A 25,601-nucleotide genomic window follows, 5' to 3' on the forward strand; every position below is an offset into this window, starting at 1 on the left:
TTTGCATCACCTGAATATTGCCATACCCATCATCACTGAGTGTTTTATGTGAAATTGCTTCTAGAATGTTAAAGATAAATAAGCAAATCCTTTTCTACTGTAAATAAGAGAGGCAGAGCAATTCTCTTTAGATGTAGCACATCTGCTAACAGAATGGGAATTGTTGAAAGAAGATGGAGAATCTGATTACAAGAAAGAAAAAAGAAGTTTAGAGATTTGGCATAATGTGATCTAAAGCTTTCAGAAAAGGAAAAAATAAAGACTGCCGAAAAGTGAATTTATGAGCTAACACTTTTTTTCTTCTGACATAAAAGATGGATGATAATCATAAAAATGCTTTGCTACTTTTCTATATATCTTATTACTTATTTACATGCAATTACTACAATATTAATGACATACATAAGGTAGAAAGATTGTGAGTTAACTTCTAAATTTAAGAAGGAAGAACAGAATTTTTAAAATTAAGGAAACTAATTACATACTGTACACAAAAACTACTGCATTAGACAAACCTTCTTCACCCCCAACTATATTTTACAAATATTCCCTGACCACCTAAATTTAATAAGCCTGAGAATGGGCACTGCCATAGTCCAGGCTCATTTTTAGTTTCCCTGCAAAGTTCAATGGAATTGAAGCATGTGTATATCATTTCCAGAGCATCTTTCCTCATCCTCAACACCCCTATTTTGAGTTAGTAGCAGGAAATCTTAACCAACTCCTCAGTTCTGTCCAATGATCATTTTACTAATCCTAACCTGTACTATGACATAGTCTTGCCAAGGTTCTTGAGATGTTAAATACCTAGGTCAGTTTGGCCACTCCAAAGCACTGCTAACCATTCTTAAGCTTCCCAAGACCAAAAACCATCCAGAGCTCACTCTTGAGCTTTCCACCTGACCTAACTATGCTTTTAACCATGCTATAATGACAGAAATAAAATAGTAATGAACACTAGGATGACAACTGTTTGCCTTGATATGCATGCATCTTAGTCATTAGGTCAAAGATATTTTATTGCCTGTGTAAAGGAAATTAACTATCATATTTCAGCGCATATAAAACATAGTTCAACTACTAAAGTACAAAACATGTAAATCAGAAAAAAAAATCTAATGCGATCTGGTCTCTCACAATTCAAGAGGCTAAAAAGCACTGGTGTTCATGCTTTGGAGTTGGCAAATTAAGCTTGTCTCAGAAGTGTTAGATTTATCTAAAGAGAAACCCTAAATTCGAGGAAAGCATCAGTGTATTTCTTTTTAAAAGATGACATTTAAATGAAGGTTTCCTTCAAACCAACAAAGATGTACATTGTATGTCTTGAAAGTGCTGAAGACATGGCAAGTATGAATATTTCTAAAACCAAACCCAATTTATTCTAATTTTATATAACTTGATAGAGTAAAACATCAAAGAGGAAATGTGAAACAGCACTCTGTGTTGCTGAAAGTTAGACAGGGAAAACAATGAACAAATGTATCTGTCTTGAAAAATGTATAAGTGGACTCAGCAAACTAGATAGTTTTTATCAATTATTAAGGATGCATGTGATGGGAATTTTTCAGCATACTTTCCTTCTCCCCTCTGCCTTATAGTTTTAAAGGTTCTTTGTTCCTTTGATTTATTGTCCTGTTTCTGCATTCGAGCCCCAGAGTCATAGTTAAGGGGGCAGCTAAAATTAAGGGACTAAGGAGTAGTCTGTCAATCTTTGCCCCTTGGGTGGAAGGCTGCTATAAAGCAAATGAAAAATGAAGCATCATTAAGAATAAATTGTAGGTTTTGAGTATGTTCCTTTATTCTCAAAATGGGTTTTCTTTTTTGAGAATCGTCTCTTTCCATTTGAATTGGCTTGTATTATAAGCTGATTGTGGCATTCTGTTTTCGTCTGAGTCTGCCCAGATGTTCCTTCCATTTACAGGAAAAAAAAATTCTACTTCTAATACAAAGTTCTGTATTTTTAAGTCCCATCTGATGAGTTAGGTTTCAAAGTCCTAGTAAATTTTTCAGAAACTTAAGACTTTTTGGTTTTAATCTGCATTTTGCTTTCTAATTTGAAAAGAGCTTTTACTGACTTTTTTTATTTTTTTTAATTTGTTTTTAAAGTTTTCTCACGTTTTGCCAATCAGCTAAGTTTTACATTTCAAAGCAGCATCTTCGTGTAAAAGTCATAATCTATCACTCAGTTTTGAAATATATCAATAGCTTTATTTTCACTTTTTGTTACCACTGATTATTATTACAGATGGATAAGTTTCTTTGGAATTACATTTAATTTGTAAATATAGAAAACTGTATATAAATATAAATTAAATATCACAGTGAGCTGAGGAAATGAAGAGTACACATTTATAATTATGCATGGAAGGGAAGAGATAAAACCTAATCTTTCAACATCATTTTTAAAAGCAACTTTGATTAAAATGCTCATTACATAATAATTCTAAGGTAAATCAAAACAATGGAGTTAATGCATATATTTATTTAAAAACTCAAAAGAGAATAAAACCAAAAGGAACAATTTGTCTATCACACATGGTGTATTTCTCACCTATTTTCATTTGAGGGAAAAAAATGTTGGCAAAATCATGGCATGGGTAGAAGAGAAGTTAGGTTTTATTAACAAGTAGCTTGAAAAACAGAGTGTTAGGAAAGAATTTCTCAGGCCAGTTATTATAGGAACGTCATTATTATCAAAGTCAAGAATTTGCAGAAGCCATTTCACCTATGTCTCAATATCCAAATGTAGGAGAAAGGAAACATCTTCAAGTAAGCCCTAGAAACTGATGGAAGGCTAATGCCCAGACTCCTGACATAGCAGGAAGGACTGTACAGGGTATGCCAACAAGAAAAAGAGAATAATGAAGACTCTCCAATAGCCCAGGCACCCTGACACAGTATGCCATCCTCCAGATCTTGTCCAAACAGCCAGGGTGTCCTCTTTCCTCTCCAGGTTTATCTCCCTTTCCCCCATTCTCCCAGGCTGAACTACTTGCAGTTGAATTACTGAAAAACCTGACCAACTTTTATTAACACTTTTAGTTTGGGCTCAAGCTTTATTTCCTTAATAGTATTTTCCTGGCTCCTTCAGGCAGCTTGAGTATCTGCACTCCTAGAGCCTTGTGCATATTTTAACTGTCCCTGATGTCATACTCTATTATAAGCTCCTAGCACCAATCATCATGCTGCTGTACAGGAGGTGATCAGAAAATGTCAGGTGGATTCATGAAGGAATCAACAGAGCATTTTAGTTCTACTTAAACTATAGATTGATACAAGATTTTAAAAATTAACACTTTTTAAAAAATAGATCTTTATTGGAGTATAATTGCTTCACAATACTGTGTTAGTTTCTGTTGCACAACAAAACAAATCAGCCATATGCATACACAAGTCCCCATATCCCCTCCCTCTGGAGCCCCCCTCCCATCCTCCCTATCCCACCCTCCTAGGTCACTGCAAAGCAGCAAGCAGATCTCACTGTGCTACGCTGCTGCTTCCGACCAGCAAACTTTTTTACATTCGGTAGTGTATATATGTCGATGCTACTCTCACTTCACCCCAGCTTCGCCCTCCCAACCCATGTCCTCAAGTCCAGCTTTTGACAAAATTCAACACCCATTTATGATAAAAACTCTCCAGAAAATGGGCATAGAGGGAACCTACCTCAACATAATAAAGGCCATATATGACAAACCCACAGCAAGCATCATACTCAATGGTGAAAAACTGAAAGCATTTCCACTAAGATCAGGAACAAGACAAGGATGTCCACTCTCACGACTCTTATTCAACATAGTTTTGGAAGTCCTAGCCACAGTAATCAGAAAAGAAAAATAAATAAAAGGAATACAAATTAGAAAAGAAGAAGTAAAATAGTCACTGTTTGCTGATGACCTGATACTATACATAGAAAATCCTAAAGATGCCACCAGAAAACTACTAGAACTAATCAATGAATTTGGTAAAGTTGCAGGATCCAAAATTAATGCACAGAAATCTCTGGCATTCCTATACACCAACAATCAAAAATCAGAAGGAGAATTTAAGGAAACACTCCCATTTACCATTGCAACAAAAGAATAAAATACCTAGGAATAAACCTGCCTAAGGAGGTGAAAAACTTGTCCTCAGAAAACTGTAAAACACTGATGAAAGAAATCAATGATGACCTAAACAGATGGAGAAATTAACACTTTTTAGTAAACACTCAGTTATTATGATAAATCGATGCTTATCTTTAGAGTATCACATTCTTTTTTAGAAAACATATTATGAAACATAAAAACTAGCTGTAATTTTTACAAGAAAAAGTATAAGTGATTCCAATGTTAACTTTTATTCATTCAAATGCTGTTACAGATTTTTAAAAGATGCAGGGTTCTCAGTTACCCTGTGCAAATTGTTGACTTATTAGTTTTCATCATACTGAAATTTAACAAGCGTGTAGGATTTTTGTCGCAAAGGCTCTGAGGCCAAATTACAGGTCACTTTATAAGAACTGTGTTCTCACCGTAACTTGGAAATATTTCTTAGAGGGAACATTGTTTAAATTCCAAAAATTTCTTGACACAAAATGTCATCTATCAATCAGAAAAACTAAATGCTGTTTCTAGGTTCTGAATTACCCAAGAATGGACAATTGCAAAGGGAAGCTACAAAAATTTTCATGTGTGTAAAGCTGAGTCTATATTTGGAGAGAAAATGATTATTTTATATCTTCATAATGGGTGAAACAGAGTTAAGAGTGTTATCCTAGCCATATTTATTGACATGTGATCTTTTGTTTCACATTATTTTGGCTTATGCTTATCATCATCACAAATTTTACATTTCAGTGTGGTTATCCACTGGTATTTTTTAGAACTTTTTCAGGGCCAAGATGGAAAGAAATGTCATACAGTAGATTTACAGGAGGTGAAGGTCTCTTTAAATACTTTTGAGCTGTTCCACTATGCACTGATTTAAGAATTGGATGACCTAAAGCTGTTATTTTCTTCTTTCCATACCTTGAGGGCAGTTTACACCAACCAACAAACTCCACAATCTTTATATCATACCCCATATCTCACAAGTGCTAGTAATATTATATAAGCCCATGCATCACTTTCTACCTGAATGTCATCCCAATTCACCACAGGTGAAGGTCTTAGTGATACTACAGCATCCTAGGCACTATCACATTCTATTTGTCACCAGAAATGGGACCCTGTTGGCATTTAATTTCACTCCCCCCCCAACCCCAATTAGACCCTAAAACAAGGATTTGAGTGCAAGTAGTGTACTGGAAGGTGAGACCAGGTAGCACACGTAGCATAGTGGAAAAATGAGACAAGAGAAGCAAAGTCGACTAAGAAAATTTACTACTGTGGTCACCTGGAGACTGATCTAACACAGAGTAGTCTCACAGTTCAAACTTATTCAATGAAAACCTGAGGGGGCAGTGGTATTTATCTACAAATTCCCACTAGTCATTGTTTGAAGAATGTTATGAGGGGATGAGAGGCGGGCACTAGTTCCCTTGCATTCCAATCTGCATGGGCAAAGTGGAGAAGCCAGAAAAATTCTTCTGGCAAAGAGATGCACATGCTGATGATTAGAAGAAGGGCTTATGTATCATGGTAGTTCTAGAAGCAAGATTGAGGAGCAGCCAGTAATAGCACTTCTTGACTTATATAACCCCAAAATATCAAGAGCATGTGTCAAGAAGGCTGATGTCAGCTGCAATGGTGGAAAAATCATTGATCTGTTACTCAGTTTCTAGACCTAAGCCATTTCTGATTCCCAACTGAAAGGGATGGTGGGTACCATTAAGGAAGGACCCTGTAACACCACAGCAGGTATAGCAGGTATTCTCCCAGTCTGCCCCAGAGGGATCCATGATATGTATCTATATAGCTGCACATGGAAGGAAGTGGAAAACAGGTTCTTCAAGGACTGTTAGATACAGGGTTGAGCTGTAATTGATGCTGAGGACCCTTTTTATGGCATAGGAGGTACAGCAGAGAGCATATGACCATGGACCCCTCTCGTCCTACTATATACTTTATCACCCAAAAGCTCCCAAGCTAATAAAATTTTTAATGGCCTCTTAAATGCCCAGCTGAGTCTTCAGTCTGAGGATCATATTCTGAGAGGTTGGGGGTTGGGATGCTGTTCTTCAAGATTCAGTATATACTTTAAACCAAAAGCCATTATATGGTTATATTTTCTCAAAAGCTAGAATATATAGGGCTGGATCCAAGGTATGGGAATAGGGGTAGACTCTCTCATCATCACTCCTACTAAACTACTTGGGGAATGTTTGCTCAACTCTCCCACAGCTTTAGGTTCCACTGGATTAGAGGCACTGGTTTGGGAAGGGGTATGGGATGGAATGCTTCTATCAAGGGACACAGCAAGTGTTTGTTACTAAACCTACAGCTGTGGTCGCCACCTGGACATTTTGGTACCAAATGACAAGCAGGCAAAGAGAAAGTTACTATACTGGGAAGAGTAATGAGACCTGATTATCATAAAGAGATAAGGTTGCTACTAGTAATAGAGGCAGGGAACAATGTGTCTGAAACTTAGATGGTTCTGTTGGATGTCTCCTTCTGCTTCAACATCTCCAGTGGTAACTGTGAATGGACAATAAGCCACACACAATCAGTTATCACACTGGTAAGGAAAAAACTCACAATTGTGATGCTAGATTGATATAAAGAATTTTAAGATACTGAGAAAAAAATAAGTTTCTAAATTCAATTGAAATTTAAAGAAATTTAATTGTTATCCTTATTACTTTTCAGTATCATTATTATTATGGAATATGATTTTTTAAATTAGAAAATGGGTTATGGATAATGTACAACTAAAATGAGAGAAAGGTGTATATACAAATCCACTTTCCTTTTAATACCAGAAATTGTTTGAAAAGCTACAGCGTAAGAGTTTTTAATTGAAAAGTGAGAAGTTTAAGCTGTTTGTTAGAGAACATCTATTTCTAATTTCAAAGGTTATTAAAATCAATTGAGGAACTCTGTTTCACTATATCCTTTCATTCTACTTCATAGCACTCATATTGAACCCCACAGGGCTTGGACAATCACAGCAAGTTGGTTATTATGCAGCAACATTTTAAAGTCTGTTGGCTTACTATGTAGCCATTAAGAAGTTTAATTTTTTTCTAAAGTAATTTTCATATTTCTGATTAAACCTTCCCATGAATTTATTTTTGTGGGACAGGTCAGAGATGTATGATAAAGTAAACTAAGCCTAAGATGAAACCTCATTTAAACCATTATTTTATATTTTATTTTAACTAATTTTCTCCTGTGTGATGCAGTAATTTTTTTTAGATATTCACTTATGTTTTGCTTCCACTGTTATGCTGACTACCTTTTGCGTGTCTCTGCAGATACCTTCTCCATCTTTTTCCACCCTGTTCTGTGTCCCAGGGTGCTGAACCCAGGAGGCATCAATGATTCCCTTGCCAACAGGCTTAGTCTTCAGCCAATGAAACAAAGCCAGGAGATGAGAGTGAGTAGGGAGAGTCACATAAAGATATTCATTCTTTCATATTTCATGTGACATCACCTCTGGTTGTTTGTGGTCTGCTGACACACCACCTTTTCTATAAACTTCCTTCTCCAGGATCTGATCATTGTTACCTCCCCGGCCTCTTTCAACCTAGGTCCAGTAACGTCACTCTGATTGTTAGTTGCACGGACATAGAGTATCACCCCTTGATTTTTCTAAGCCATGCTCTCCCCATCGTAAAGAGTCATTTTACTAAACTCTCCTTCTTGGCCAAGTTGAACCCACATGTGTGTCTTACCAGGACCCTGACTGATGTAATTACTGTAAGTATATTTCTCTTCCCTACAACAAAAATCTAGAAAACTTATAAAGCCAATAATTGCTTTTGAATTCATAACTTATAATTACTGCACTTAACTCCCTTAGACACAGACTCCTTCACTTATAAATCCAAGATGGATGACTGAAGTTTTTCCTTTACAAACAATATATACTTTTTCCTACTTTCTCACATCATTTTTATGTTCAATTTACCTTGAGCTCCTTTTTTGTGCTTCTCTCCTCCCATCCTCTACTTCCTCCAAGTGAACCAAGGATCTATACATACTGTATTTTCTCATTACATCAGCCCTCTCTCCAGCTAAAGCCTAGAATGACAAACTCTTTCAGTCTGGAAAAATCTTAAGCAGTCTTCAAGTCCTACCTTTAACCAGTGCTCAAATGAACATGATCAGTTATCTACTGGACGTTTTACCAAGTTATCTGACTTAATATCCTCAATTAATGTCTATTTTCCGTCTGGCTTGCTACTTTTCTTGAATGATGAATGGTAGCACGATCCTTATCAAACTAGAAACTGTATTCATCCCCAACTTCTCAATTTTTTCTTTCTCTGACATTTAATAATAATGGCTATTATAATGATAGCACCAAGCATGTATTGATTACCCTTTATATCCAGGCTCTAAAATCAGTATGCCACTTAAATTATTTTATGTAACATTTACAATAACAGCTAATATTTATTAGGAAATTATATTTATCAGATACCACACTAAGAGTTTAATTTGTATTAGTTCAATCTTCATAACATCATTTTGATGTTAAATATTATCTCCATTTTTCCCAGGTGATACTGAAGCACAGTGAGTTATATAATTTCCTAAAGTTAACACAGATCATAGCTGGCATAACTTGAATGCAGGTAGTTTGAATTCAAAAATCATGCTATTAACCACCACATTTTCTTTTTTCTAACTCTGTATGGGAGAAATATTATCCAATTTCACCGATGAGAGAACTGATTTCCAAAGATACTTAATTAACTTGCCCGAGATTATACAACTAGTCAGAGGGGAACATAGGTGCAACATACAATTCTTCTTCCAAAATTCCCGGAAACATAACTTTCATTAAAATTTGCTCATAGGTCCTCCAGAATTTTTTTCTTCTAAAATGTCCCACAAACGTCACTATTTGAACAAATTTGAATGAAAAAATAATATTTAAGGGCTATTTTTTAAATAAAAATTGTGTGTACCACTTATGTTCCCCAGATACCATAAGCACCATGATTTTACAGCTAGGAAGAGGAGCAGCAAGGATTACAACTTAGACTGTCTCACAGCAAAGCCCAGCTCTTTTACCTATTTTATGTTATTAACAAATCGTATAGAAAATAACTCTTTAAATTTCTCCTATTTCCTCTCCATTTCGATAGCACTATTGCCTCATGATTTCTCTCTTGAATTACCCCAGTAACGTCATAATTGTTCTTCCTTCTTCCTTCCTCATCTCTCCCGACTCACCACCCACACTATTTTTTTAAATGGTTTTTCTATAATCAAAATTCAATTGTAGGGAGAGAATATTTGTATAGCATATATCTGATAGGGGACTAGTATCCAAAATATATAAAGAACCCTTACAACTCAACAATTAAAAGATAAATGACCCAATTAAAGCATGGACATAAGATTGGAAAAGATACTTTTCCAAAGATGATGTAAAAACAGCCAAGAAGCACATGAAATGATGATCAATATCATTAGTTATTCTGAAAATGCAAATCGAAACCACACGGAGACACCACTTTACACCCACTGAGATGTCTGTAATCAAGAGGATGGACAATAGCAAGTGTCAGCGATAATGTGGAAATATAGGAATTTTCATACATTGCTGGTGGGGATGAAAAATGGTGCAGATACTTTGGAAAGAGTTTTATTTTTTCAATAATTAAACCTAGAGTTATATTACCCAGCTATCCCGCTTTTCAGTAAAGACGCAAAAGAATTGAAAATATATACTCACAAAAAACTGTACACAGATGTTCACAGCAGCATTATTCATAACAGTCGAAAGCTAGAAACAACACGAACGTCCATCAATTAATAAATGGATAGACAAAATGTAATATATGCATAAAATGGAATATTATTCAGCTTTAAGAGGAATGAAGTACAACATGAATGAACCTTGAAAACACTATTCTCAGTGAAATAAGTCATTCACAAACAGACACATATTGTACAATTCTATTTATATGAAACGTCCAGAAAAAGCAAATCCATAGAGCCAGAAAGTAGATTAGTGCTTGCCAGGGGCCAAGGGGAGGGAAGAACTGGAAGTGAATGTTAATGGATATGAGGTTTCTTTTGGGCCAAGCCTTTTACTATGACTATTATAATATGTTAGATTATATTACATATACTATATTAGTCAAAATAGACTTAGCAATGCTGTAGGAAAGAACCACAGTAAAATCTAAGTAGCCTAACACAATCAAAAGTTAATTTCTCATTAATGCTGCAAGAAAGATCTCATATTTAATATCATTTACTAGAGAGAGTTCAACTCATCAAACCACTGGTGAAATGTTAGCTCTATCAAACAGGGAGTAAAAGGAAAGACAGAACTGTTTTAATGATCCTTCCATTGATAGCATCCTCAGTAAAATATATATTTACAATATAGGCTATATTTTTGCCATTTGTTTTTTTCTTTTTAAAAAAATTCTTTAACAGATAAATTTACTTAAAGTCCTGAAAATTCACTGCTCTTTAATGACCTATAATGGCTTTTGTCTTCCTCGTTTAAAGATGTTTTTATGCCTAATTAAAGATAAATCAAGCATCTCTCATGCAGTTAATTTTCATATCATTTTATGACCACAAGAAATAAAATTAAATTTTGTAGTCAACAGCCAAATTTTTGTGGTTTAGTAATAAAAGTTTAGCTGTAATGGAAATATGTAGGGATTTACCTTATAAATAATCAAATGATCAAAATAATTTATAAGGACATAAAATAATTTAAGGACATTATTTTTTAACATAAAGAAATTCATATTTTGTTACTCTTATATATACCTAGTCAGTTAAGACATTACTTGTTAAGCTTCAAAAGTATTCAAAAGTCCTCAGCAGTAGCTCAAATTTCAAATTTGCTATATTTCAAAAAAATGTTAATTATATAATGAGACAGATTTTGAAGATTAGCAATACATTCTTAACAGTAGGATCAGTTTCTTGGGTAGACAAAATATGGATTGGTCTATATGATATAGCTTGAGAATGTCTCTCCAAGGACACTCCTACTTGCTACTCTGTCTTAAATTCCAATTAAAGATTCAGTCACTCAAATATTTTTTGATTATGTACCACACTTTGTTCAAAGACTTGAGAATTCAACAGAGAACAAAAATGAAGACCTTGTCCATTTTCCTGAAACCTTAGTCATTCATTATCACCTTGGTAAGGTTTGCCATATATATTCATTCTGCCTATACTATTATTATTATTATTTTTTTTTTTTTTCTGGGTTCGCGGGCCTCTCACTGTTGTGGCCTCTCCCCGTTGCGGAGCACAGGCTCCGGACGCGCAGGCTCAGCGGCCATGGCTCACGGGCCCAGGCGCTCTGCGGCATGTGGGATCTTCCCGGAGCAGGGCACAAACCCGTGTCCCCTGCATCGGCAGGTGGACTCCCAACCACTGTGCCACCAGGGAAGCCCTCTGCCTATACTATTATTAACTCAATAATTTTCTTTAAAGTGATTTATTTTACTTACATCTATAAAAGAAAGAAAAGATATAAGTTCAATACATTTTAAACAGGTAGCATTTGCTCTTAATAGACTGTAATTGTAAAGAAATTAATACAAGGAAAACAAAACAACTTTATTAATTAATAGATTCCATTTGGTAATGGCTATGACCCTGATGATTCTGAACTTGTGGAATGCTCTCTCCTTATTTAAAGGGGGAAATCAGAAACTGTTTGAGAAGTCTTAAAGGCTACAAAAAAAACTGGAACTTTTCACATAATCAGAAGAATCACTGAGTGATTTATTTTTTAATACGATGTCTCAACACTCAAATTATCATCACTTTGGAGAACAATTTAATCTCCACTAAAGTGGGTTCCTTGGCTCTATGGATTTGTCCTCCTGTGAAATCTTTTTCTTAAATACAAAATATTCTGTATAGATTACTTGTATTGTGAAAGTAACTCTGTATTTTAAGTGACCTCATAGGATAGGAAGTCTTCTGAGTCTTCTACTCTTGAGTAGATTATAATGGAAAAGACCCACTGTGCTCAGGCCTCAAACCTCTGAGATTCTAATAAACGGGAAGTGGAAAGAGTTCAAAAGTAAGGAGAAGGCAGATTTAACTTTCTTCACAACTTTGCCTTTGAATCAGCTAGAAAGTCAAGATAGGGCAAATAGTAATTCTCATTTTCAATTTATAAAATGGTTTAGTTCAGTGAGTAATTAATAAATTCTTAAATAATTAATATATTCCCAAATTAAACTTCACTTTAATTACTTAACTGAGGTGTAACAAATATTACACCTGTGTGTTGTAAGTTTATTATCTCATTTGAGAAAACAATAAGTCCAAGCTGAAATTATTATTAAGGGAAAAAAAAACTGTCATTGGTGTTCTGGACAGTCTTTGTTTGCCCAACTAGAGATTACTCCTTATTTATTATCTCCACCCTACTCTATTCTGGAAGACTGAACTTGTGTGGATTACATTAACAAGTTCCCTTGTCCTCTGACATTCTATTCAATTGGGTAAGCCCCAGAAGGAGGTTAGAAGAAAGGAGGAAAATGAAGTCTGAATGTGTTTTTTCTTCGACTTCCTTCCTGTGGGGTGAAATGGGTTGGCAAGCCCCTTGACTAAAGATCTCCGCTCCTGTCAAGGAATTCCTCTCATAACAGCCCTTTCTGTCTTTTTGCTCCTTCTGTTCTAAGGGTGGTATTAGTGCCATGATTCACTAGTCTCAAGGTACAGCACTACTTCTTGTGGTTTCCCTATTCTTTGTCCACATAGTTTTAAAAAACAGTCATTTTATTAAACACTCCTCAAAACACCCGATTTGAATTTATCACTTTTTTTTATCCTCTTAGGCCCCTGACTACCTCAAACAGTCATTTATCTTCTCAAGAACTTTGATGGTTTGGGGCCAACTATTCACCACATAGAATTAATCTTTAATAAGAAGACCTAGTTCTTTTGTTTTTTTGGTTTGTTTTTTTTTTTTGGTCATGCCACCCGGCATGTGGGATCTTAGTTCCCCAACCAGGCATCAAACCCGCGCCCCCTGCATTGGAAGCATGGAGTCTTAACCACTGGACTACCACGGAAGTCCCAAGAAGACCTAGTTTTAAAATGACATTTTCTTGTAATTATTTTATATTTCAGAGGAAACAGACATTCTGCATTATCATTTAACATTTGAGTTCTTGTCCTCTATTCCATTACATCTTACAGTCTTCAGGGAGAAAAAGGTTGTAGACTAAAATACAAAATTTCAAAAATAGCTAAAATGTTATATTATCTGATTGAAAATACATATTAAAATAAAAATATGTTTTCTCTTGTAAGAGATACGTTTTTAAATTTTAATGACTGGTTTTGGCTACCGTGGAGTAGCTAGGAACAGATTTGAACTCCTATTGTGAATACAATAAAAACTGGAAAAAATTCTAAATTTAAAAAATAACAATTTTTAGGCACTGAAAAGCTACCACCCAGGGCTATCTATGATCCTTGAGAGAAGTGAGGAAGATGAGGTGAGCCCTGCACTCACTGGCTTTTTCACTGAGGCATTTTCCAAACTGTTGTTAGCCAGGAAAATAGAGCCCAATCAGAGAGTACAGTCTCACTGGGTGAAGAAAACAAAGATCAGAGTTCAGGATTACATAGTCAGTGGGATTTGAGGATCAGAATACTAAAGAGAAAGAGGCCAACACAAGGAGGCCAAAAATATGCATTAAAATTTCCCTCTGGGACTTCCCTGGTGGCACAGTGGTTAAGAATCCACCTGCCAATGCAGGTGACACAGGTTTGAGCCCTGGTCCGGGAAGATGCCACATGCTGTGGAGCAACTAAGTCCGTGCACCACAACTACTGAGCCTGTGCTCTAGAGCGCGCAAGCCGCAACTACAGAGCCAGTGTGCCACAACTACTGAAGCCTGCATGCCTAGAGCCTGTGCTCTGCAGCAAGAGAAGCCACCGCAATGAGAAGCCCACGCGCTGCAATGAAGAGTAGCCCCGCTTGCCGCAAGTAGATAAAGCCCGTGCACAGAAACGAAGGCCCAATGCAGCCAAAAATAAATAAATAAATTTATTAAAAAATATATATATACCTCTGGTCATTGGCCAATACATAAGGTTTGCATGTTTATTATGAAGCACTGGGAGATATACCAGAGAATAGCTGTTGTGATACTGAAAGGTTGGTTAGAGATTTTAGAAGCTGCACAGACTGGATTTTGGGCCCACTAGAACAGAAAGTCCATCACAAACAGGGCTTTTAGTCTAGGAAGGTCAGCCTTACAAGTGAGGACAAAAAACCAGGAGTAAGAATATAACCAGCATAGATCAGGGCCACACGTCCTTAAATTAAGTCATTCAAAGTAGATGCTGGTAATTTACTGCTTGCCAGAGCAAAATATGACAAAATCTAGAAGAGTATATAATATAATCAAGAACTCCCACATACAAGAATTCACACTGTTTAACATAAAATTAAAAATTACTAAACAAGCAAAAACAACAACAGAAACAACAGGTAATCACTTATATTCGAGATGTAAAATAGTCAATAGGTCCAGACCCAGATATAATTAAGGAAATGGAGTTGCAGAAAAAGACTTCAGAATTACTGTGAATAATATAATAAAGGGGGAGACAGACCTTCAACATGGCGGAAGAGTAAGCCATGGAAATCACCTTCCTCCCCACAAATACATCAGAAATACATCTACATGTGGAACAACTTCTACAGAACACCTACTGAACCCTGGCAGAAGAACTCAGACCTCCCAAAAGGCAAGAAACTCCCCACGTACCTGGGTAGGGCAAAAGAAAAAACTGAGACAAAAGAATAGGGACGGGACCTGCACCAGTGGGAGGGAGCTGTGAAGGAGGAAAGGTATCCACACACTAAGAAGCCCCTTCGTGGGCGGAGACTGCTGGGGGCGGGGGCGCGGAGATTCGGAGCCGGGGAGGACAGCGCAGCAACAGGGGTGCAGAGGACAAAGCGGAGAGATTCCCGCACAGAGGATCGGTGCCGACCAGCACTCACCAGCCCGAGAGGCTTGTCCGCTCACCCGCCAGGGCGGGTGGGGTCTGGGACCTGAGGCTCGGGCTTTGGAGGTCCGATCCCAGGGAGAGGACTGGGGTTGGCGGCGTGAAGACAGCCTGAAGGGGCTAGTGCACCACAGCTAGCCGAGAGGGAATCGGGGGAAAAGTCTGGACCTGCCTAAAAGTCAAGAGACTTTTTCTTGCCTCTTTGTTTCGCGGTACATGAGGAGAGGGGATTAGGGCTCAGCTTAAAGGAGCTCCACAGATGGGCGCGAGCTGCGGCTATCAGCGTGGACCCCAGAGACAGGCATGGGACGCTAAGGCTGCTGCTGCAGCCACCAAGAAGCCTGTGGGCACGCACAAGTCACTATCCACACCTCCCCTCCCAGGAGCCTGTGCAGCCCGCCACTGCCAGGGTCCTGTGATCCAGAGACAACTTCCCTGGGAGAACGCACGGCGCGCAGCAGGCTGGTGCAACGTCACACCGGCCTCTGCAGCTGCAGGATCACCCCACATCTGTACCCCTTCCTCCCCCCAGCCTAAGTGAGCCAGAGACCCCAAAGGAGTGGCTCCTTTAAACCTGTCCTGTCTGAGCAAAGAACACACGCCCTCAGGTGACCTACATGCACAGGCGGAGCCAAATCCAAAGCTGAACCCCAGGAGCTGTACGAACAAAGAAGAGAAAGGGAAATCTCTCCCAGCAGCCTCAGGAGCAGCGGATTAAATCTCCAGAATCAACTTGATGTACCCTGCATCTGTGGAATAACTGAATACAAAAAGAATCATCCCAAATTGAGACAGTGGACTTTGGGAGCAATGATATATATTTTTTTTCCTTTTCTCTTTTTGTGAGTGTGTATGTGTTGGCTTCTGCATGTGATTTTGTCCGTAGAGCTTTGCTTTTACCATTTTTCCTAGGGTTCTGTCCATCCGTTTTTTTGGGGTTTTTTTAATACAGTTATTAGTGCTTGGTATCACTGGTGGATTTGTTTTTTGGTTTGGTTCCTCTCTTCATTCTTTTTTTCTTTTTTTAAAATTACTTTAAAATTTTTTTTAATTTTTAATTATTATTTTTTAATTTAATACCTTTAATTTATTCTATTTATTTATTTTCTCTTTCTTTCTTTCTTTTTTTCTCCCTTTTATTCTGAGCCATGTGGATGACAGGGTCTTGGTGCTCTGGCCAGGCATCAGGCCTATACCTCTGAGGTGGGAGAGCCGAGTTCAGGACATTGGACCACCAGAGACCTCCCAGCTCCACGTAATATCAAACGGCAAAAATCTCCCAGAGACCTCCATCTCAATGCCAAGACCCAGCTCCACTCAACGACCAGCAAACTACAGTGCTGGACACCCCATGCCAAACAACTAGCAAGACAGGAACACAACCCCACCCACTAGCAGAAAAGCTGCCTAAAATAATAATAAGGTCACACACACCCCAAAACACACCACTGGATGCGGACCTGCCCACCAGAAACACAACATCCAGCCTCATCCACCAAAACACAGGCACCAGTCCCCTACACCAGGAAGCCTACACAACCCACTGAACCAACCTTAGCCACTGGGGACAGACACCAAAAACAACGGGAACTACGAACCTGCAGCCTGTGAAAAGGAGATCCCAAACGCAGTAAGTTAAGCAAAATGAGAAGACAGATACACACGGCACATGAAGGAGCAAGGTAAAAACCCACCAGACCAAACAAATGAAGAGAAAATAGGCAGTCTACCTAAAAAGCAATTCAGAATAATGATAGGAAAGATGATCCAAAATCTTGGAAATAGAATGGAGAAAATACAAGAAATGTTTAACAAGGACCTAGAAGAACTAAAGAGCAAACAAACAATGAGGAACAACACAAAAAATGAAATTAAAAATTGTCTAGAAGGAATCAATAGCAGAATAACTGAGGCAGAAGAATGGACAAGTGACTTGGAAGATAAAATAGTGGAAATACTTACCACAGAGCAGAATAAACAAAAAAGAATGAAAAGAATTGAGGACAGTCTCAGAGACCTCTGGGACACCATTAAACGCACCAACATTCGAATTATAGGGGTCCCAGAAGAAGAAGAGAAAAAGAAAGGGACTGAGAAAATATTTGAAGAGATTATAGTTGAAAACTTCCCTAATATGGGAAAGGAAATAGTTAATCAAGTCCCGGAAGCACAGAGAGACCCATACAGGATAAATCCAAGGAGAAACATGCCAAGACGCATATTAATCAAACTATCAAAAATTAAACACAAAGACAAAATATTAAAAGCAGCAAAGCAAAAACAACAAACAACACACAAGGGAATCCCCATAAGGTTAACAGCTGATCTTTCAGCAAAACTCTGCAAGCCAGAAGGGAGTGGCAGGACGCATTTTAAGTGATGAAAGGGAAAAACCTACAACCAAGATTACTCTACGCAGCAAGGATCTCGTTCAGATTCGACAGAGAAATTAAACCTTTACATAAAAGCAAAAGTTAAGAGAATTCAGCACCACCAAACCAGCTCTACAACAAATGCTAGAGGAACTTCTCTAGACAGGAAACACAAGAGAAGGAAAGACCTAAAATAACAAACTCAAAACAATTAAGAAAATGGGAATAGGAACATACGTATCAATAATTACCTTAAATATAAATGGATTATATGCTACAACCAAAAGACATAGACTGGCTGAATAGATACATAAACAAGAACCATATATATGCTGTCTAAAAGAGACCCACTTCAGTCCTAGGGACACATACAGACTGAAAGTGAGGGGATGGAAAAAGATATTCCATGCAAATGGAAATCAAAAGAAAGCTGGAGTAGCAATTCTCATATCAGACAAAAGAGACTTTAAAATAAAGGCTATTACAAGAGACAAAGAAGGACACTACATAATGATCAAGGAATCAATCCAAGAAGAAGATATAAAAATTGTAAATATTTATGCACCCAACAGAGAAGCACCTCAATACATAAGGCAAATACTAACAGCCAAAAAAGGGGAAATCGACAGTAACACATTCATAGTAGGGGACTTTAACACCCCACTTTCACCAATGGACAGGTCATCCAAAATGAAGATAAATAAGGAAACACAAGCTTTAAATGATACATTAAACAAGATGGACTTAATTGATATTTATAGGACATTCCATCCAAAAACAACAGAATACACTTTCTTCTCAAGTGCTCATGGAACATTCTCCAGGATAGAGCATATCTTGGGTCACAAATCAAGCCTTAGTAAATTTACGAAAGTTGAAATCGTATCAAGTATCTTTTCTGACCACAATGCTATGGGACTGGATATCAATTACAGGAAAAAATCAGTAAAAAATACAAACACATGGAGGCTAAACAATACACTAATTAATAACCAAGAGATCACTGAAGAAATCGAACAGGAAATCAAAAAATATCTAGAAACAAATGACAATGAAAACACGATGACCCAAAACCTACGGGATGCAGCAAAAGCAGTCCAAACAGGGAAGTTTATAGCAATACAAGCCTACCTTAAGAAACAAGAAACATCTCAAATAAAGAACCTAACCTTACACCAAAAGAAATAGAGGAAGAACAAAAACCCCAAAGTTAGCAGAAGGAAAGAAATCATAAAGAACAAATCAGAAATAAATGAAAAAGAAATGAAGGTAACAATAGCAAAGATCAATAAAACTAAAAGCTGGTTCTTTGAGAAGATAAACAAAATTGATAAACCATTAGCCAGACTCATCAAGAAAAAAAGGGAGAAGACTCAAATCAATAGAACTAGGAATGAAAAAGGACAAGTAACAATTGATACAGCAGAAATACAAAGGGCCATGAGAGATTACTACAAGAAACTATATGCCAATAAAATGGACAACCTGGAAGAAATGGACAAGTTCTTAGAAATGCACAACCTTCCCAGAATGAACCAGGAAGAAGTAGAAAATATAAACAGACCAATCACAAGCACTGAAATTGAAACTGGGACTAAAAATCTTCCAACAAACAAACGCCCAGGACCAGATGGCTTCACAGGCGAATTCTATCAAACATTTAGAGAAGAGCTAACACCTATCCTTCTCAAACTCCTCCAAAATATAGCAGAGGGAGGAACACTCCCAAACTCATTCTACAAGGCGACCATCACCCTGAAACCAAAGCCAGACAAAGATGTCACAAATAGGGGCTTCCCTGGTGGTGCAGTGGTTGAGAGTCCGCCTGCTGATGCAGGGGACACGGGTTCATGCCCCGGTCCGGGAAATTCCCACATGCCGCGGAGCAGCGGGGCCCGTGAGCCATGGCCGCTGAGCCTGCGCATCTGGAGCCAGTGCTCCGCAACGGGAGAGGCCACAACAGTGAGAGGCCCGCGTACCGAAAAACAAACAAAAAAAAAGATGTCACAAATAAAAAAACTACAGGCCAATATCACTGATGAACATAGATGAAAAATCCTCAACAAAACACTGGCAAACAGAATCCAACAGCATGTTAAAGGATCATACACCATGATCAAGTGGGGTTTATCCCAGGAATGCAAGGATTCTTCAATATACACAAATCAATCAATGTGATACACCATATTAACAAACTGAAGAAGAAAAACCATATGATAATCTCAATAGATGCAGAAAAGCTTTCAATAAATTCAACACCCCTTTATGATAAAAGCCCTCCAGAAAGTAGGCATAGAGGGACTTACCTAACACAATAAAAGCCATATATGACAAACCCACAGCCAACATCTTTCTCAATGGTAAAAAATTGAAACCGTTTCTACTAAGGTTTCTACTAAACCTCCTACTAAGGTCAGGAACAACACAAGGTTGCCCACTCTCACCACTATTATTTAACATTGTTTTGGAAGTTTTAGCCACAGCAATCAGAGAAGAAAAAGAAATAAAAGGAATCCAAATCGGAAAAGAAGAAGTAAAGCTGTCACTGTTTGCAGATGACATGATACTATACATAGAGAATCCTAAAGATGCTACCAGAAAACTACTAGAGCTAATCAATGAATTTGGTAAAGTAGCAGGATACAAAATAAATGCACAGAAATCCTTGCATTCCTATACACTAATGATGACAAATCTGAAAGAGAAATTAAGGAAACACTCCCATTTACCATTGCAACAAAAAGAACAAAATACCTAGGAATAAACCTACCTACGGAGACAAAAGACCTGTATGCAGAAAACTGTAAGACACTGATGAATGAAATTAAAGATGATACAAGAGACAGAGAGATATATCATGTCCTTGGTAAGAAGCAACATTGTGAAAATGAATATACTACCCAAAGCAATCTACAGATTCAGTGCAATCCCTATCAAACTACCACTGGCATTTTTCACAGAACTAAACAAAAAATATCACAATTTGTATGGAAACACAAAAGACCCCAAATAGCCAAAGCAATCTTGAGAACAAAAAACAGAGCTGGAGGAATCAAGCTTCCCGACTTCAGACTATACTACAAGGCTACAGTAATCAAGACAGTATGGTCCCGGCACAAAAACAGAAATACAGATCAACAGAACAGGATAGAAAGCCCAGAGATAAACCCACGCACATATGGTCACCTTATCTTTAATAAAGGAGGCAAGAATATACAGTGGAGAAAAGACAGCCTCTTCAAGAAATGGTGCTGGGAAAACTGGACAGCTACATGTAAAAGAATGAAATTAGAACACTCCCTGACACCATACACAAAAATAACCTCAAAATGGATTAAAGACCTAAATGTAAGGCCAGACACCATCAAACTCTTAGAGGAAACCATAGGCAGAACACTCTATGACATAAATCACAGCAAGATCCTTTTTGACCCACCTCCTAGAGAAATGGAAATAAAAACAAAAATAAACAAATCTGACCTAATGAAACTCAAAAGTTTTTGCACAGCAAAGGAAACCATAAACAAGGTGAAAAGAGAATCCTCAGAATGGGAGAAAATATTTGCAGATCAAGCAACTGAAAAAGGATTAATTTCCAAAATTTACAAGCAGCTCATGCAGCTCAATATCAAAAAGCAAACAACCCAATCCAAAAATAGGCAGAAGACTTAAATAGACATTTCTCCAAAGAAGATATACAGATTGCCCACAAACACATGAAAGAATGTTCCACAACATTAATCATTAGAGAAATACAAATCAAAACTACAATGAGATATCACCTCACACCAGTCAGAATGGCCATCATCATAAAATCTAGAAACAAATGCTCGAGAGGGTGTGGAGAAAAGGGAACACTCTTGCACTGTTGGTGGGAATGTAAATTGATACAGCCACTATGGAGGACAGTATGGAGGTTCCTTAAAAAACTAAAAATAGAACTACCATATGACCCAGCAATCCCACTACTGGGCATGTACCCTGAGAAAACCATAATTCAAAAAGAGTCGTGTACCACAATGTTCTTTGCAGCTCTATTTACAATAGCCAGGAGATGGAAGCAACCTAAGTGTCTATCGACAGATGAATAGATAAAGAAGATGTGGCACATATATACAATGGAATATTACTCAGCCATAAAAAGAAACGAAATTGAGTTATCTGTAGTGAGGTGGATGGACCTAGAGACTGTCATACAGAGTGAAGTAAGTCAGAAAGAGAAAAACAAATACCGCATGCTAACACATATATATGGAATCTAAAAGAAAAGTGGTTCTGAAGAACCCAGGGGCAGGACAGGAATAAAGTTGCAGAACTAGAGAATGGACTTGAGGACATGGGGAGGGGGAAGGGTAAGCTGGGATGAAGTGAGAGAGTGGCAATGGACATATATACACTACCAAATGTAAAACAGATAGCTAGTGGGAAGCAGCCACATAGCACAGGGAGATCAGCTCGATGCTTTGTGACCACCTAGAAGGGTGGGGTAGGGAGGGTGGGAGGGAGATGCAAGAGGGAGGAGATATGGGGATATATGTATATGCATAGCTGATTCACTTTGTTATAAAGCAGAAACTAACAGACCATTGTAAAGCAATTATACTCCATGAAAGATGTTAATACTTATATATATTAAAGTTAGTGGGAAATAATAAGGAAACGAAAAATGAATGATTTTTGCAGAGGTTTAAAATCTATAAAAAATATCCTGGGCTTCCCTGGTGGCGCAGTGGTTGAGAGTCCACCTGCCGATGCAGGGGACATGGGTTCATGTCCCGGTTCGGGAAGATCCCACATGTCACGGAGCGGCTGCGCCCGTGAGCCATGGCCGCTAAGCCTGCGAGTCAGGAGCCTGTGCTCCGCAATGGGAGAGGCCACAACAGTGAGAGGCCCACGTACCGCAAACAAACAAACAAACAAACAAAAATCCTAATGGACATTTTAGGACAATGGGACAGCAAAATATAGTATCTGAATTAATAACTTATCGAATAATTTTAACAGCACACTGACCGGAAGAGAAGACAAGTTCAGTGAATGCAGAGATAAAACGTAAGTAAAACCCAGGAAAAGTGTGGGGACCCTCTGTAAGACTGTGGACCTCAGAATTCTCTCCTTCTCACACTAGTTTAGGTCTGCACCCACAGTTCATCAAAGTGACATTTAAGTGTCCCTACCAGTCTCTAGCTACAGCAGCTCCTGCTCCTGTAAGCAGAAAATCTATTTTATCTATGATTCTTTATATTTGCTTATCTCTCCAGATTTTGCATGGTGGTTTGCCCGGTAACCTCAGTTCTCCAATAAGCCCAAGATAAGTCATTGATTTTCAGATTATTTTTCATGATTTTTCTTATGAGTGATGACTTCTAATTTCCTTGCATGTCAGAGTTGTAACTGGAAATCTGCATACATTTTTAAATAAACTCTTTATTTTAGAATATTAATATACATTTTTCAGAATTTATCTCTTAATCCAAAACCAAAATGTCCCTAATACCAAATAAAGAGACATTTTTCAGAATGTCCCTGTTTCTCTTTCTTTTTCTTTCTTTCTTTCTTTTTTTTTTTTTTGACAGGTTCAGTCTCCTCCAAAGGAAATGCTATGTCTGTAATTGGTCCTTGCATGTGTCTCAACTGCAGTTTCATAGATGACAATCTTCTCAATAATGGCACTGGATCAATTGGACTACACATATTTATCTTTAAAAGAACCTGGACCTGTATTTTATACCACATACAAAATTACTCAGATATTGGTCATAGACTTATGTGAAAGCTAAACAAAGAAGCCTCTACATAAATAAAAATAAAATACATCCATGCAGTAGCCATAAAAATACTGACATTTGTTAAAATTAATAACTGTTCAGTAAACTAAATTTTCAAGAGAATGAAAGGTAAGATAAAACGGAGAGAAAATAACCTCAATACATATGTATCAACAGAACATACAAAGAATTCCTATTAAATGAGAAAAAGAACATTCAATTGTTAATGGGTAATATTTAAACAAAACTTCCTAAAAGAGGATATCAAAATAGACAATAAATATATAAAAAGATCCTCAAAATATTAGTTTTCAGAGGACTGCAAGATAAAACCACTCCATAACCACCAGAATAGCTAAAATGAAAAAGACCAAAAAAGGATGTGTGAGGGTGTGGAGCAAATAGAAGTTTTACTGTTATCACCAATTTGGGAAAATATTTGCCTTTTCCTACAAATGCCATACATAATTATAATCCTTGACCTACCAATTCCTGCACAGTAATAAAAAAAGACTTATTACTGATACACACAATATGTATGAATCTGACAAACTTAATGCTGAGTGAAATAAGCCAGACACAAAGGAGCACATGATGTATGAGCCTATTTACAGGAAGTTCAAAAAGAAACTAATATGGTGATAAAATCAGGATACTCGTATGTGTATGGTGGGGATTACTGTCTGGGTAGGGACACGAGGGAATCTTCAGGGAGGTCTAGAATGTTTTATATCTTGATTAGGGTAGTGGTTACACGAGTGAATCAACACATACAATTTTATCAAGCTATATATTTAAGATCTGAGCACTTTGGTTTGTGTAGGTTATATCTCCATTTTTTAAAAAGACGTATTCTCCTTTCCCATCCAAATGAACTCAATATAAGGTTGAAATCTTTGCTCCTCACACAATCAACCTTTTGTCCTGCTGCAAGGACCAAACAGCAATGTTACCTTCAAAATATAAACATATTTTCCTTTAAAATTTAATTGTTAATACATTTTCCATAATAATAATGTTAAGCTTCCTTTTGATTGTTCATGTTTTAAAAAACTGAATCAGCCTGCTGCCAAGTATATACAGAATCATCTAGTCCAATGTTTTTGTGAAATATTGAGTAGTGGGAATGTGACACTAATCAAAGATCTAAAGCAAACATATTTTTAGGGTTGAATGGACGTTTCTGCTGCATATTGTCTCCCAAGTAAAATGTCTAATTTGGGGGTCCCTTCATTGTCTAGTGACGATCCTTGAATTAAGAACAAAAGACTATACCTACCAGTTAACGCTTTATATATAGTTTTCCTTAGGTTTGCAGAATATTTGCTTAGTACTAGTCAGTCAATTCCAGTTAAACCATTTAGCAATAATGTAACAAACCAGGAATCTAGAGATATGGAACCGGGGAAAGTTTACACTAGTTTAACAGAAATATAATCTGTACGTAATATCAAGTATCTTTTGGGGCATTTGTATTAATGATGGATCAGCCATTTGGGAGTGATTATAGCAGAAAGCTCCTTGTATCAGGAATCTGGCATCAACACTATTTAATCATGGAGCACTGGCCGAAGCTCTGGGTGTCAACTTACTTCTACATATAAAATAAAGGGTTATTTCTAAAGTTCTTCCACTCTGTTGCCTAAGAGAAAGTCCCACAATAACTTTTTCATATACTATATTATGACTTTCTCCATACTAGTCACTTACATATGTGAACTTATTAGAAATTTAATTATTTTTTACACTTTATATATAGATCAGTGCTTTGCTAACTATGAGGAAAAGAGAGCCATTTTGATATATGTGGCAGTACTACTTTAAGAAAACGTCATGGTATGCATTAGATCTCCATTCTCTCTCCCCTTTTCATTATGTAGCATGAAAATATTCTATATCTTGATTAACGTAGAGATTGACTACACTATGCTCATCGCTGCGTACTGTACCTGATTACAGAAATACTCATCTGAATCATCTGAAAATATCTGAAAATACTCATCTTATTCATCTGTAATGTTCTCTCAATCCTATACCAAAAATTGTACCCAGGAAAGTTGGGAGGGCCTTGTTATATAATCAGGTGCAGCCCACCCAAATATAAAAGATACAGTAAACAAGACAACGAACTGTTAAATATTTTCTACCTTTGTAAAAACAAATACACCTTTACAATATTTTTTTTAATGTGGTAAAGGAACAGTAAAATGCACAGCACAGTTTCAAAATTAATTTACTTTCTTGCCAAAAACACCGTGAAGCAAGGGGGGGTTGCAACTCCGTGGGGACGTTGCATTCTAGGCAAGAGCTCCCCGAGACTTAACCTCCAGAGAAACAAC

The 25,601-nt window shown here is 37.2% G+C and overlaps 1 protein-coding gene across 1 annotated transcript in view; it reads left to right on the forward strand.

Moving 5' to 3' along the window:
- Positions 1-25,601, forward strand: part of VWDE (von Willebrand factor D and EGF domains) — a 79,759-nt gene that overhangs the window by 53,124 nt on the left and 1,034 nt on the right.

Source organism: Delphinus delphis, chromosome 9 (genome assembly GCF_949987515.2).
Source record: "Delphinus delphis chromosome 9, mDelDel1.2, whole genome shotgun sequence".
Classification (NCBI taxonomy): domain Eukaryota; kingdom Metazoa; phylum Chordata; class Mammalia; order Artiodactyla; family Delphinidae; genus Delphinus; species Delphinus delphis.